This window comes from Synchiropus splendidus, chromosome 1 (genome assembly GCF_027744825.2).
Source record: "Synchiropus splendidus isolate RoL2022-P1 chromosome 1, RoL_Sspl_1.0, whole genome shotgun sequence".
Classification (NCBI taxonomy): Eukaryota; Metazoa; Chordata; class Actinopteri; order Syngnathiformes; family Callionymidae; genus Synchiropus; species Synchiropus splendidus.
In genome coordinates this window covers 8,810,619-8,825,975 of record NC_071334.1, presented here as the reverse complement: position 1 = coordinate 8,825,975, position 15,357 = coordinate 8,810,619, and the positions used below count along the sequence as shown (strand labels likewise).

Below are 15,357 nucleotides of genomic sequence, written 5' to 3'. Positions count from 1 at the left end.
CCGCCTGAAGGCCTGGATTTCTAGAAAAGTAAAAGTTCGCTGAGGCAACTCAGCTCAAGAAAACACTTCCACAAAATAACATTGAGGCTTTCAGCCACAGCAACAGTGAATGGAAATTGTTTCCACTTGACCATGGAGCCAGTTGTCAGTTGTGAAGGCTGAGATGACGGGACCGTTCTTCAGCGGACTAGTGGCAGAGCGGGGGTTAAATCAGACTCGGGCCACCTGGCCACCTTCAACCAATAGATATGGGTGAAATCACCTCACTATCTTGGTCATACCAAAGGCCGATTCATACACTCACGCCCCGCCAATTCATAATATCACTGCCATGTTGAGGCAAGAGAATGGTTTCGGATAAAAGAATCGATTGAATTGCAGTGTTTCATTTCGGTTTGGTTTCAAATGCTGTTTAAGGTTATATAACTCACTGAATACTGAAAACGTATTTGGACGCTGGTCTGTTCCCACTGCATCAGCACCACTTCCTTGAAAACTCTTCCTACTCCTTGAAATCCAGTCAAAGGCAAAACTGAACTGCAATATTCTCAGCCAAAATTCAACAACCTTCTGTTTAGTTCTTTTTATTTTTTTTCCTTCCAAAGCTTGTCTTGTTCATTTTCAATTACATTTCTTACTGGGTCTTCATCAAAACTGTTTCCCCGGCAGCAGCAATTACTCATCCTTCAATGTTGAAAAATACGAGGGCTGCTTCAGGGATACCGAGTGTCGCCCGCCGTTACCTGTCCGAGCGTGTTGTTGAAGAGAGCGGGTTGATGGTGGGGAGGCGGAGTGCGACTGGCCGTTGTGGCACATTTCATTTTCAGCTCAGTCAAAACATCCCAGAGCAAGATGCTGCTCACTCACATCAGAACTGGCCGACTCCGCTGACACTTACTCTCACTGAGACACTACGTTCATGTGAAATTATTGGACTGTTACTCAGTGAAAGAACATGGCTGAAACCAAAACAGCAAGATTCGCCTTCAACCACATGGTCACGTCTTAGTGCTTGATGTTATGTGACATCTACGAGGTCGATTTCTAGTCAGAAGTACAGTTATTCTTTATTTAACAAATATTCTGGATTTATTTTGTGGCATCTTTTACTACTTTGAAAGGATGAATTGACAGTTTTCCTGTGTCTCCAGACTCAGACAAGCTGACTGGTAAAACTCTGGAGAAACAAGGGCAGCAGAAAGAACCAAGAAAGAACAATGAGAATAAAACGTTCTTTCCATCATTTTAAGCTCAAGCTTCAGCAGGGCCACCAAATGCATTTGTTCATCCCTCAGATAAAGATATAAATAAACAAATATATGCTGTTTTGTTTAAATGTGTCAGCCTTATCTTTATCAATTTAACATCAGCGCATTGGGTTTTAAAAAATTATTAAAAAATAAATATTATCATTGATAATGCTACTAGTACTACTACTACTACTACCTCTACTACTACTAATAATAATAATAGATTAAATACTACCACTGCTACTACTACAACAAATGATAATAATAAATAAATAAATAAATTCATAAATATTAGCAAATCAAAATAGATTTTCCAGAAACAGAACAAGAAATTTAAAATGTGAAAATGCTTGAAATATTCAATGCTAGTGCAAAGTGTCAAATACTGAGACTAAAACAACGGAGCCAAAAAACATTGAACAAAAAGATAAAAATACACTGTTTTATCTTCTTTAAAGAAAAGGGGGGTGGATAAAGAAAGAAAAAGAAAGTATAAGATAAAAGATGATTGTTGGATAAAAAATAAATAAACATTTAGGATTATTTGCATTGTATCATTTCTGCAGGATCAGACCCTTAAGCGTGGCCCTCGGGGTTCCGCACGAAGGTCTGCTCTTATTCGAGCATTGGGAGGGAAATAATTTGTGAATCCTGTAAATGATTGTCCCGCTGCATTGCCGAACGAATCAATAAGTGGGCGTCTTATTTATTGTTCTCCCAAGTAACTGATCATTTGTAATCTCCCTGCAGTGGAAAAGTGCGGCGTGTAAATCCTCCAGTGTATCGAACAGCAAAGCAATCTGCCCAGCCAGACTCTAATATACACACAACCGTATAGCAGCAGACAGGGAAATGATTACAGCAGTAAATATTTTACATGGGCCACACAAAGTGAATTTCCTGTATTTTATATGACAAAGACCTTTTTTTACAGGCCTCCTAAAATCCACCATTAAACAACTGGAAGCAAAATGTTGGCTGCTTAACAAGAGGTGAAATACAGAGACGGCTCAAGTCTCTCCAGTTGTTCTGGAGTTCACCTGCCATCTACTGACCACACCCGATGATCCAACATTGAGACCACACTCATCTTACAAAGCAAACTGAAGCGCCTCCGTATTTAGTTTTGATACCGGTCTCCACAAACACTCGGTGGGTGGTGGTAGTTTTGCATTAAATGGAGCCGTGCCCTGTAAAATGTCTGAACATCTGTGCCGTAGAGAGAAACCCTCGGAACAGCTGTGGTTCTGGAGCGGCGGAGAGTTGCTACATCTTTAGCTAAATATTTCACAAGCCTGTCTGCCGGTCATAATCGGGTTTGGGAAAAAAATGGATGGAAACACGGAGGAAAAAAAAAAAAAGCGGCAGGGGTTAAAGCCACTTCTTGTGAGTGACAGCACGAGCCAGGGGGCTGGATGGGAGAATAGGAGGATGAAGAAAAGGAGCACTCAGAGCGATGAAAAATTGATGGCAGGTGACTATCACAGTTCATCGGCTCTGGCGTTTGACCCAGTAACAATATATATGGCTCCATGACAGGACGTGCACTTAAGGGTTATATTTAAACAGCAGTGAAACATTCCACCGATGTGTTGAAATATTCAAGTTTTATTCAGTAGAATAGGTGTTTATTTAAATAAATGAAATTAGCTTGTGTCCGTGGGCACCAAGACGAAGACATTGATGGATGGGGAAAAAAAGCATTATTGTAATGGACATGACACCGAGCGATAACTGGAGAGCTTTTTTTCTCCAGTCATTAAGAGCGGCACTTTACCCAGCGGAAGAAGGGAAGCAGAGAATGTGGTGAAGTGGAGGTGGCAGAAAGGTCAACACCGCGACTCTTCCTGTCCTTCTACTGTCTGTCTCCTAGAGTGTTTCACACAACATCACCGATCCTCTGGTTCTGAGTTCCCTCTTCTTCTTCTTTTTTTTTTTTTTTTGTTGCAAACACTCAAGATGGTTCAATGACCTTGTAATCCCCATCGACCGGATGACCATTTACATGGAGGCATGCGCGTGAGACAGGTGATGAGAAAATGCCTGCACTCGACTGGATGATAAATTGAAGTCCATTCAGCAGTGAGCATTCTTGACAACATGGTCACCAAGAGAATAGTTATTTTGCCATCCGGATGATGCTTCAAATCTGATCAACTCAGATTGATATTTTGTCCAACCCCTGCATGTACTGAGAAAAAAAAGTATAATATAAATAATATAGTCTTTCATTTAAAAAGTCATGTGTGCGTCTGTTTATATTTATGGCAACAGTTACAAGTACAAGTACAAACAACACATTAAAATTCTGTCATTTGACAGCATGAATTCAGGCCACAATAGACAATACATAGATATTTGTTCATAAATATCTTGAAAACATTTGCCACAGCGTGCCATGTAAATCCATCTGGATCACCCTACCTGCTCACATCTATCAACACTGAAGGGCTAATGAAGCTTCATGAAACAGTGTCCTGATTTTCAGAGCCCACTAGATGGCAGTCCTGCTCCTGGTTTTGAACAGCTATTGCGATGAAACTTCAAAGCATTTCTAAACCGTGAGCGCCACCAACTGAACTCTGAAAATGAGGGCACTGTTTCATGAAGCCTCATCTGCACCTCCACCGCCAACATTCTTCATCCCCATCACAAACCATCTGAGCATGGCCTTTGTCTCCAGCATGAACTAGTAGTTTGCCTTTCACTCTTGCTCCGAATAATCTGTCAAGTCGTTTCAAACCTGACCAGCAGGCATCGATAATCCATACGTTAATAAAGAAGAACAACCACACAATATCAAACAGGAACAGTTTGAAGAAAGAGACTAAGCTGTGCCAAGAATACACAATGAGAGCAGAAAAGGAAAATGCACCGGGCCGAAAAAACAGAGACAGTAGAAGGGAAACGGCCTGGGAATAAGAAGCAGGAAGGTTCACCTCTCATTAGCTCACCTGCCACACGCTCCGACACAAAACAGTGCGTTTCCCAAGGACATGAATTAAACAAAGATCCAACTACCTTGCAGGAAAGGAACCCTGCCAACACCGGGTCCGTCGTCATAAACAACAAGCTTGCATCTGTCACTTCCCCTCCGCCCAGGAAAAGTGATGGACGAAATAAATTAACTTTGACTAGACCTAATTCTGTCCTTCCCTCAGCCGCTGGTCGAGCCAAAAAAAACAAAAAAAACAAAAAAAAGTTGCCCTGCTTTGTGAGCATAGTTGGAATATGAGAGCAAATCTGAATCATGAGCGATAAAATGAGCTGAATCTACCGTGCCACGCAAGAGGCTTTTGAGCAATAGGGACCTAGATCAGGACTATTTTCACAAAAGTGTTTGAAATGTCTGCATATTTGTCAAGAAAATAAAGATCAAATCACGTTCATTTTATTACACACTTATTTCCAGGAGTGAGGTTTTGGTTGCTGCACAGTCAGTCAGCAATTTGTTGGCATGTGCCAACGACTTTAATGACATTCATTTCCTCCTTCGTAGACGCATTACAGATGTCTTTGTGTCGAGTGGCTGTCACGGCACCGAAGTCACGTATTATTCGATAGGCTAGCCAAACAATGCGTTAAAGTTGTCCTTGTTTGTACAGTCCAGAAGAGGAAACACTTCACCTCCCAACTGGAGGTGGACAGCGATTTTTATTTTAAGTGATTCCTCTTTGTTCTGGCTCCACAGCAAAGGGAGGCGTCTAGAAACGTAGGGGCTCGAGAGGACTGTTTTGGGGGCAGGACTTTGTAGTTAAGATGGCCGCCTTGACCGCAACTGCTCGCCACATTGACAATGTCCTCCCCATCATCCCAAAAAAACTTTCATTTTTTTTCATTTGCATGCCAATAGCTTGTATTGTTTGATTCATCCTTTGCGGCTGACACTGTTCGTGAAACATCTCAGTGCACTGAGGTTTCACTCTCATGTTGAACACATCCACAATTCAACCACAAAATAAAACTGACAGAACACAGTCTGTGACACTATGAACACATATTACAGAGCGCAAGCCTGGAAATCAAAGTGTCTTCTTCTTCTGGTGTTTGCGAGAAGATACAGAGAGATGCAGCACCACCGAGAGGATGTATTGTTATGTAACAATAGGAACAGTAAATAGTTCCAGACCAGAACCAGAACCTCCCGTCACAGGAACCGCTTCTCCCCCTCGGCCGTCGGCCTTCAGTTGAATTCGTGAACAGCCTTTGTTATTTTATTTTATTTTATTTTATGTCGGCACCGTCACAGGAACAGCTTCTTCCCCTCGGCCATCAGACTGTTGAATTCGTGAACAGCCTTGTTGTTATTTTATTTTATTTTATTTTATTTTATGTCAGCATCCTCACAGGAACAGCTTCTTCCCCTCCACCATCAGACTGTCGAATTCGTGAACAGCCTTGTTGTTATTTTATTTTATTTTTTGTCAGCACTTTATTCCAAAACACTTTCCTAGTTGGTGGGCTCCCCACTGACCATGGCAATAAATTAAATTCTGGTTCTGATAATTGGTTAGAAACCCACCCAAGTCAACAGACCTTAAACAACATGAAGGTTTAACATAGAAATAAGCCAAACGTGTCAATAGTCATCAAGCTCCATTGAACTCCGGCAGCTCAACACGTATCGCGGACACCAAAATAAATAAAAGCATCTGACCTTGTTCCATCCTCCGACCAGCTCAGCCATGCTAGTGAACACCTCCTCTGTGCTGTGGAGAAACAATAGTCCTCAGACGCCCCACATCCCCGATGACAGTGATTTTTCCTGCCTTTCCTCAGTCTTCATCTCCACCAAAGCAAACAGCCCATTAGCTGAAGGCGTTTGACCAGCGGGTCTCTTCTTTAAACGCGGCTATTGAGCACGAAAAAACAGGTTTGTTAATCAAGAGGAGGCAAAACAATTACTCAGAACCAATAATCAATTGCCTGGTGACAAACAACAAATCCCGCTCCAGAGACCGTCGCCAAACTGTGGCGCCACTAATGAAGAAAAATTCATTTTATCGTCGGCTGATAGTTACAAGAGGAAAAAAACAAGACTCTTCATCTTTAACTGCTTTCATTGGAAATAAAGGTAGTAGATACTGGTTTCTAAAAATAACCGCCGCAACCGGCCACATTTTATTTTTTGCTAAACGTGTACCGCTTTTAATAGACCACGCTTTCTAAATTCCACCGGATCAGAAATGGGGAGCAGGCGACGGGGAGGGGAAACTAATCAGGTGATGGGAATTACAGCTACAGGAAGGAGGCTTGGTGGTGAACGCCGAGGGAATCACATAAAACAAATCTGTCTGGATTTATGAGAGCCATGTGAGCGCCTAATAGCCGAATATGGATCCTGCAAACACTGAGGACTTAATACGTCGGTGGGCTCAGGGAGTTTTGCAACCGCTGCAGCATGGTGAGAGAAGTCCAACATTTAAGAAAAAAAAAAGGGCGGTTGGATAAAATGGGAGGTTTCTTCTTTAAACCATGGATTTTTAAGAGATGAAATATGTTTTTGAAGACAAATCTGAAATTGGTGTGTGTTACACTGTTGCTACTAAGCCGCTTCAAGGCAAGGTGAGAAAGGCGGCGAAGGCAGCCAAGCTGACACGTCTCCACTTAGCACAATAGCTAGCATACGTCTGCCATGATCAATAGTTGCTCATGACTTGCTTTAAAAAGGTCCCATCCTCCACCTCTTCCTATCCATCTCTTCCTGCCTCATTTCCAGTCATCTCTTCCCCGCTGTGTCATTTATAATTCCTCCGGCCTTCTCCTCCAAGCATCAATGGAACCATTCTTCATTGACTTTATCTTTTTAACTTCTTCGCTCTCTTTTCAGGGCTTTTATCCGGCGACTCATTCTCCTCTTTATTTCCCTTTTTAACTTTTACCTCATAAATCGGAGGCTTCACGATCCAGCAGACATTTTATTGTCAGCCCTATTCGCTCGTTTTTCACGTGTCTCCAATTGCGATTTTATTTCACGGTAATGTTGTACCGTCTGTTTGATCCACGAATGTGCATCTCACTAATGTCCCGTCGGATATAAACGGCAGAAAACTCGCAAGATGACTTTTACGCAACCTTCTGCAAGAAAGTTCCATGGTTTTGTGGTGGAACGCTGCGGGATGCTGGTCAGACTTGTGATGTATTCTCCTTCAAATACAGGCTCTACTTAACAAGAATTTTAATATACAGTATTGTGATGCATCATAATTGTCAGGATATATATTGTTTCTTGACACTGGTGCGTTATACATACAAAACGTGCAATTCATCCCTGAAAAAAATCACAATCTTCTTCTTGAAGCACATTGTTTCTAAGCGCTTTAGTGTAGCTTTTTTACACTTTATAATGTTATTTCTTTTTTTTTATTTATTTATTGTGATATGTTGTGTTCAGAGCGTGTTACGAACACAATTGGGATTAATAAAGTTTTTCAACCCATACCAGTTCCTCGATAGGCAAGACTTTACCGATGCTTGCAGATGCAAGCAGCAGTTCACAGGTCACGAAAAGAGGGTTGTTGCATCCGGATGGAATCTTGCCCAGAATTGTGCCATTAATAATTGAAGAGACCCCACTTGGTCAGGCACACTCAGTCTAAATGGATTATCGTGGAAGCGATCAATGCTGGCGAGTGAGGGTTTTATTCGGACCGATAGATGCATCTTGCCAGGCCAATGTCACTTTGTCTCCATTCTCAATCTCAAGTTTGACAGCAACCCTTCTTCCATCTCAGATGCCCACACGTGTCGTGCACACCACCGCGGGAAGATCCCAGCTGAAGACTTTTCACAGGGAGCTGAATTAAATATAAACATCAAGGCGCCGGATGAATCATTCATTTGCTATCCCTCGACTGCAGCGTAGTAAGCAGACAAGACAGCGTTTTGTTCTTTATGTCATCCTCTCCGTGCATCCTCCACTGACGTATCAACAAGATGGCTCGCCAGCATGGCGGAGAAATATCCACCAATAACCGTTACAGTTGTCACGGGCAACAAAAGGGGGCCGGAGCGTGTTGAATTGCTGCCGTGACCTTCAAGAGTTATGACCCTCGGGGCTAGACTCAGGCTGCTGTGGCAAATAACCCTCTGCAAGCCTTTGTCCCCGGGGAGATTTACATCTGCCTCATCCATTGCGGGATCTCCTAATTGTCTGCTCTCCAGAAAACATGCCATCACTGCGACACATGAGAGTTGTGAGGTTATCTGCGTGATGCATTGTTGGCTTTGCAGCGTCTCTTAACTCGGCTGGCAGCCCCGTGGCGCTACCTGTGTTCGGAATCTTGGCTGAAGCTGCCACTTGCAATGGACTGGAATGAAAATGTGTTTACCAAGTAGATATTGGAACTGCACTTGCCCCTGCAGGAAGGCAGGTTATCTCCAGGATGGGTTTCACATCAAAGGGATCTTTCATTCACACCTTCGTACATGCTGCACCTCTAACCTCCTCCATCTCGGAGGGGAAACATGGTCTTGTGAGGGCCTCCGTCCAGTTGATTGACACTTCCCGTTTGATGTCCATTCCAATAACACTCACGCCTCCAACCAACCTGCTTTGTAGTTGTGCAAAGATTCGATTTATTTATTTAAAAACAATTTAATTGGCAAAGAAAGTGATGCCTGCATGTGGTGGTTGGCAGGAGCTTTAATTATTCACAAAAACTATGGATCAAAAAGACTGAAAAGTGAGGAGCCGTTGGATTCTTAAAGAGACATCTAAGTGCAAGAATCACACTTCATCTTTCTGGATTTTTTTTCCCAATGCGCATGTTTTTTTTTTATTCTTTAAAAACCGACTAATGCGAGAAAGGAAGTACTTCAACAGCAGAGGCAAGGTTACTGTGCTCCTCCCACCCACCACACTAGCCTTTATTGTAAAAGTGAATCCTGCATCAGGATTTCCAAGCAGGTAGTAAAGATGTGAACAGATCAGGCTTCTTTTACTTTGTCCTATTACCTTTCAATTGCCGACACATAACAACAGATAATCTTAACTGACTCGCAGAGGCTCCTACTATCGTTTTAGGGAACATGGACAGATTAAGTGATGACTCTTCATTGTTGCCCTGTAACATCACCAGGATGCCCCTTGCCTTCCACCCTATGTAGCTGGGATAGGCTCCGCCCCCCGCATAGCTTTGAGGCAAAATGTGGCATCACTTCCTTTGCAGCGTCTGTGTCCATTCGAGACGCAGTGGACAGTTTAGAAGCACAGACACTTCAGAGACATACTTGACAGAGACTGAAAAAGTCATTATTGATGTCATATCCTGAACAAATGGGCAGCTCAATACATTCTCACTGTGGAGGAGTCTCATATTGACCATTGTCAAGTGGACCTTTGCATCGTAAGGTGACACAGAAGTCAGCCGTCTGCGTTACGTGTTGACCCAATATGTTTTCAACTGTTGCGGCATATCCTGACACCATGGGCTGCACTTCACGTGGAAGTGCTTGGAGTAAGGGTTAAGTGATCGGCCTGTTAAGGTTCCACTCTTGAAATGCCATTTCAGGTCACCTCCATCCAGCACCTAATGTGACCTGGAACTTCAGGCTCAACGTAGGCCACTAGGTGCTATATAAAACAAGTGACATCACAAGAGAAACACCCCTCGTGTGTCCTCACCCAACCACTTTTTTCCAGTGCCACACGATGTCGCACAAGGTGACACAATTGATCCATTGAAACACCTATGTGTTGCAGATAGCGACAGCCTCGTATGGAAAAAAATGCTACAGCTACACACTCATGTAAACCACCTACTCACTTGATGATAGTGGTTCCACATCGGACCATCCTTCGGTCTTCATAATTCCGATTATTGAAGAGAGACCACTCGCTTCATTTGCCCATCACAGTGGGCAAGGAGGGGAGATTTGGGGGAGGGCGTATCCTACTCTCTTACAAAACCTATTTACGGCCGAATAGTTGAGATGAGGTTTTAAACATGGGACCGGGTGACAATCCTCACACAGCTCGGAAACGTTCCTTCCTTTCCCCGCTATTTTCCCAGCCTCTCTTGGCATCAAGGTTTCCACCAGAAGAGAAATGAAACACATCAAACCCATTAGCATGTCAAGCTGAACGGCGGGACCAAATCAGGTCAGAGTGTTCACGGGAAACTGTTTGCCCTTATTCTGGCAGTCAAGACGTTCTCTGAAGAGCTTATATCTTTGCCATTTCAAAAGGCAGGGGACAATATTTCTTCCACTCTGATAGAATATTACAGCAAGTATTTGCATACGGACGTGCGGACCATATGTTTCCTGACAAGATTTACTGTATAATATGGCAGCGTTGGGCAGCAGGCTGAAAAAAAAATCTGTCAAATTATACTGCTTCGCACTCCTTCAGTGATAAATATAATGTACCTCTGCTCAAACAGCTGCAGGGTTTTCATCTAAAATGTCTCATCCTTCACTGTACACATGTCCCACGGACTGATGCGGTGAGCGCTAGACATTTTGCTCTTGACATCCACAAGGAAAGGAAAAAAAAAAAGTTTGTCTGAAGGTGACAGCTAATGAGCGCTCGCCTGGTAAAAGCCGTGGTTCTGAAGCTTCTCACAGCATCTACTCATAATCAAATATTTTCTCCTCTACTCTGTCTCTTCGCGTTTGCCACATTCACGTTCCTCTAAAGAGCTCAGTCAGATCGCTGCATCTATTTCCATTTAGGCTTTGTAATTGACAGCGTCTCAGGCAAGGAGTTGGATAACAATGAGAGGACAGCTCGGGGGACTGGCCTGGTGAAGGTAACATTTTCTTTCATGAGCGAGTTAGTCGTCGCGTGCACCAGGACCCTCTCGGGCAAACCACTGTGGTCTCAGTCCTCTGCGCTGCCTTTGATGGACAAAATCTAACGTGAGTGATCGAGGTGCGTTTTGCTCAGATAAACAAGGCTCACGTGCAACTCAATCTCCAGCCTCATACATACAGAGAGGCTGGAGATGGATGTCATCTTTGGAAGCGGGAAACAAACAATCCCTCATTCCTTACACTTATAGTCACCTGGAGACTGAAAGGTGACCGTAATCACGCTGTTGTTTTTGGAAATAAGCATCAGCAACAACCTGACTTGACACTCTGGTCCCACGCACTCTGTTAGATGTATGTGCTCAAATATCGTGTCCTTGTTCCTGAATGACAAATATTGTTTTCATTGTTTCATGGTAATTATAGCCGTCTGTGAAATGTATTGCACAGGAGAATCAGGAGATTTGAAATCATTTCCAGTGCATTTTCATCTTAATCTCTTGGGAGCTTCTTTGCTTCTCAAGGAAAGATCATCTATCAGTTCATTTCCAGTCCTGGCAGCAGTGGACCTCTGTCAAAAGATCATGCTCTGCGGGTTATCGGCACAGTTATCGGCGTCACCTCCACTGTGCCGAGGACGACATCAAGCAGGAAGCCAGAAACAATGTGGTGCAGGGGCACTGATCTCTACCCAGCAGACCTCATGCAAAACATCCCCATCCAACGACTCTGCAGTTCAGATGGGAACTAACAACAGTACAAATGGCAGAACCAAATCACCTCCAGACAAATGCCATGACGTCGCTGGGGGTGCATTCCCACTGGATGACTCCTCCCAGTACCTTTCGATGTTGTGTCTTACATGTTCAGTGGCTCCCTCAGTAAAGCTATTTGCTATATAGACTCTAGTATTTTAGTGGTGGGGTTTTACTGAAGACCTTTTATATCTCTGTGCTAACAGTTATTTGCTGGAGCAGCAGCATCGGAGTGAATAAACTCGTAACTCTCTGCCTGGGATGTTGACAAACAGACCAAATATTGAACAAAAATACTATATCTCTTGTTTTATTTCCACATAGCAAGAAAGTTGCGGGTTTGCTTCCTGCTCTGGGCAACCTCAGTCCATCAGCGTGGCGTTATCCCCTGTACTGGCATGGGTCTGTCTCGGGCACTCTGCTTTCCTCCCACAGTCCAAACAAACAGAGGTTAATTGACTCATTGTGTGTGAATAGTTGTCTTCTTTTTGTGTCCAGTGATAGGCCAGCGGCCTTTTCAGGGTGTTCTCCTCACGCCCCAAGCACCTGCTCAAGGCTCCATCCCACATGATCCCCATAAGGGAACAAACGGTTGAAGAATGCTGTATATTTTAACACTTCACTTAAAAATGACGCACCTTAGACCGTACTTATTTAAATATTTATGCCACCATTTCTCAAAAGTGGGGTTGTAAAACTCAATAATGCGAAAGGATAAATGTTAATGGGAGACACACGTCATACGTGACACAACCTTTCACAGAAAATGTGATTCTACAGAGATTGTTAAATAACCTTTTATTTATTATTGAAGGATAAACGTAGTATTTGCTAACTCCCTAAAACACCCCACAACTGACTCCATATCATGAAAGAGTTTTTTTTCTCCCAGCAGCACAAACATATAAGGACCGCTGATATTTCATTCAAAAACTCCAACGATAACAATAGCACTTGTAATATCTCCAGGGGCAAAACAAAACCTTATATTTGTATTGACTAGATATTTTGCATACTATGCAGATTTAAATCTCCGGCTGGGCCAGATAAAATGAGTCAGTGGTCCACAATTGGCCCCCAGGCCTTGCGTTTGACTCACACATTCTTCAGATTTTCTGTTAAAATGACACCTTTGCTTCATCTGAAAAAGAAGTGGTTGTGCTCTTTAAAGACAAAATACAATACACCACAACATTTTAGCGCTTGTGATCATGTCTACCACGGGTACTTGAGCGCTCTATGAACAAACGCTGTGTGAAGAGACGCTTCATAAAATGTATACAGCCCATTAAGCCTGAAGTGAGGAGTGTCGTAATGGCTGTCCTTCCGCTTGTCTCAGTTAAAGCCGGCAGAGAATGAATAACTCCCTCCTGTCATTGCTCCTGGGCAGAACCACATCTTCATATCTAGAGTCTCGAGTTACCCTCAAACTTTTACAAGAACAAATGCAAGCGTTTGACCGCATATGGTTTTACACACTATTTATCTTAAGCATACTTTAAAGTCCTCTATGGTGAGGCCGAATTTCAAGTCATAATTGAAATATTTTTGCACGAAATATGGAAAAGGCAACAGTCAAGAACCGTGTGATTGGATGCCTGAATAAATCTGTGCTGGCGTAAGTCCATGAATTCTAAAAAAAAAAATAAAAAAAAAATGGTGCTGCACTTCAGGAGGGGTTGGTGTGTGAGCATGCCCTCGGCTAGATGTTGTACCTGCTTCAGCCCCATTGGGCATTCTGTTGCATATATATATGTGTGTGTCATTCCGAATTTCTCACGTGATGGAGCATAACAGGGAATTGTAATACACAGAAACATCATAAATGTGATTACATTACATTGCAGCGCACGCCTGTAAGCCATTTCCAGACACCATAAAAGGCCATAACTAAGTTACCACAGGCACAGAGAAAAATGAATAAAGCCATTTTCTTTTAACTGCCTGGGCGGTGGCGAGAAATTGTTCTCTGCTTCGGATTATATGAGCTTTCTGAGCGCAGGATGCCATCAATGCAATCGAAACAAGACACAGAAGAGCAACTTCCAGCGCTCCAAGCTGATGCTTCATGGTGATACATTTGAAGGGCTATTTTTAACTAACTTTGGATTATATTCCTTTTCTGCCATAGCAGAAGAACGGATACAAACCTGTACAGTTTTCATGTTGGAGAGATGAATTCAGGTCGAATACAACAGGTCAGAATTCAACTCAAGCCTGCAACAGTCACCACGGGACCCGACTTTACTAAAAAACCCACCGTCATTGCAGCAAAGATGAAGTGGTGCCTCTCGAAATTCAGCTCAACTTGCGCCACCGAGGGGTGCAGAAAGATCCCGAGGAAAAAAAAAAAAGTCAAATGAGCAATAATTCGGTTCAAACAAAACCTGAATAAATCCGTCGATTTGAATTTAGCGTGGTTGAAGTGACCTCATTCTATCGCTTTATTTGTTGTTTCGAGTGGCATATGTCCCTGGGGAGAAAAAAACAAAACAATAATACGGCGATGATTTTGGAATCGCGCGCAATTGACACACGTGCAGGCGTGCGCATATACAGCCGCGCACTCCTGTATCACAAAGTGCTGCGGTAACTAAAGATGCGGCTTTGCCCGAGATCTCGTGGTGCCAGTCTCGGCACCAGCACCGTGCTCGCGGAGGCTGAGTCCGCGCTCCCGCTGAGCCGACGGGACGATCTCTGTCGCAAAAATCTCAGCGGAAACTCAACGGCATTTTTTCTTTTACGTTTATTTCATGTCGTTTTTTCGTCTCCCCAAATTGACCCCGTCGTGCGTCTGTACGGACTCACTCCCGCGCACATTTATGATCAAGACAAAAGCGGAATAACAGAGAAATAACGGGAGATTTTTAACCAACGAAATGTTGAGCAGCACATGATCCGACTTTACATACCCTTCCTCAGTCTTGGAGTTGAGTCTTCTCTCTTCCACCAGTGTAAAACCCTCACGTCTTCATCGTAAAAAAAAAAAAAAAAAGAAAGAATAATCCGCGGGTTTTTGAGTGGATAGAAAGGAAGGCGCGCGTCCGTGAGACAGGTTCCAGAGTACAAGGGGCGATTGAGGAGTTCCTACGTGAGACAGATCTTACAATCCAGCCCAGGAGTTGCTCGGCTTGGACGCGTCTGCGTGCAGGAAGAGTCGCTCCCTCAGCACCAGCCGCCGTGCGCACTTGGAGGAGAAAGCGGTCCACGCAGGGAAGCTGAAGGAATGATGTCATGCGTCCGGCCCTCCCTCACCAGCCAACCCCTCAGCACACACGTCTCTCCATCTCCGCGCATCAACCTGTCTTCTCGCATGACACGGATTCAACACACCCACATTTATTTAGAAGATGGGCTGGGCTTGTTATCGAGGAACACTGAGCTGGGAAATCGCCTCTGTTTGGGATGTGTCACGCGCTCATCGGGGGAATAATGACATAATTGTTCAAGCTCTTGAAAACTGGAGTGAAGTTGCCATCGTCCTCAGCTCAGCTCTACACCTTACTACAGTAAGAGCCGGGCTCTGAGTGAAACGAGCTGCGCATCTTGTGTGTCATATCTCATTATAGGCCGAGTTTATAGTGCTGATCACACCG

The 15,357-nt window shown here is 43.6% G+C and overlaps 1 protein-coding gene across 14 annotated transcripts in view; it reads right to left on the bottom strand.

Annotated features, from left to right (window-relative positions):
* Nucleotides 1-15,028, bottom strand: part of ptprsa (protein tyrosine phosphatase receptor type Sa) — a 214,840-nt gene extending 199,812 nt beyond the window's left edge. For 4 of the 14 annotated variants that reach the window (XM_053843959.1, XM_053844130.1, XM_053843804.1 and 1 more), the window contains exon 1: nucleotides 14,674-15,027. The gene's annotated coding sequence lies outside the window, so the exon portion shown is untranslated. Of the gene's footprint in view, nucleotides 1-14,673 lie in introns of all 14 variants that reach the window. The other 10 variants (XM_053843556.1, XM_053843721.1, XM_053843882.1 and 7 more) reach the window with 6 other exon arrangements.
* Between the last annotated feature and the right edge of the window lie 329 nt (nucleotides 15,029-15,357).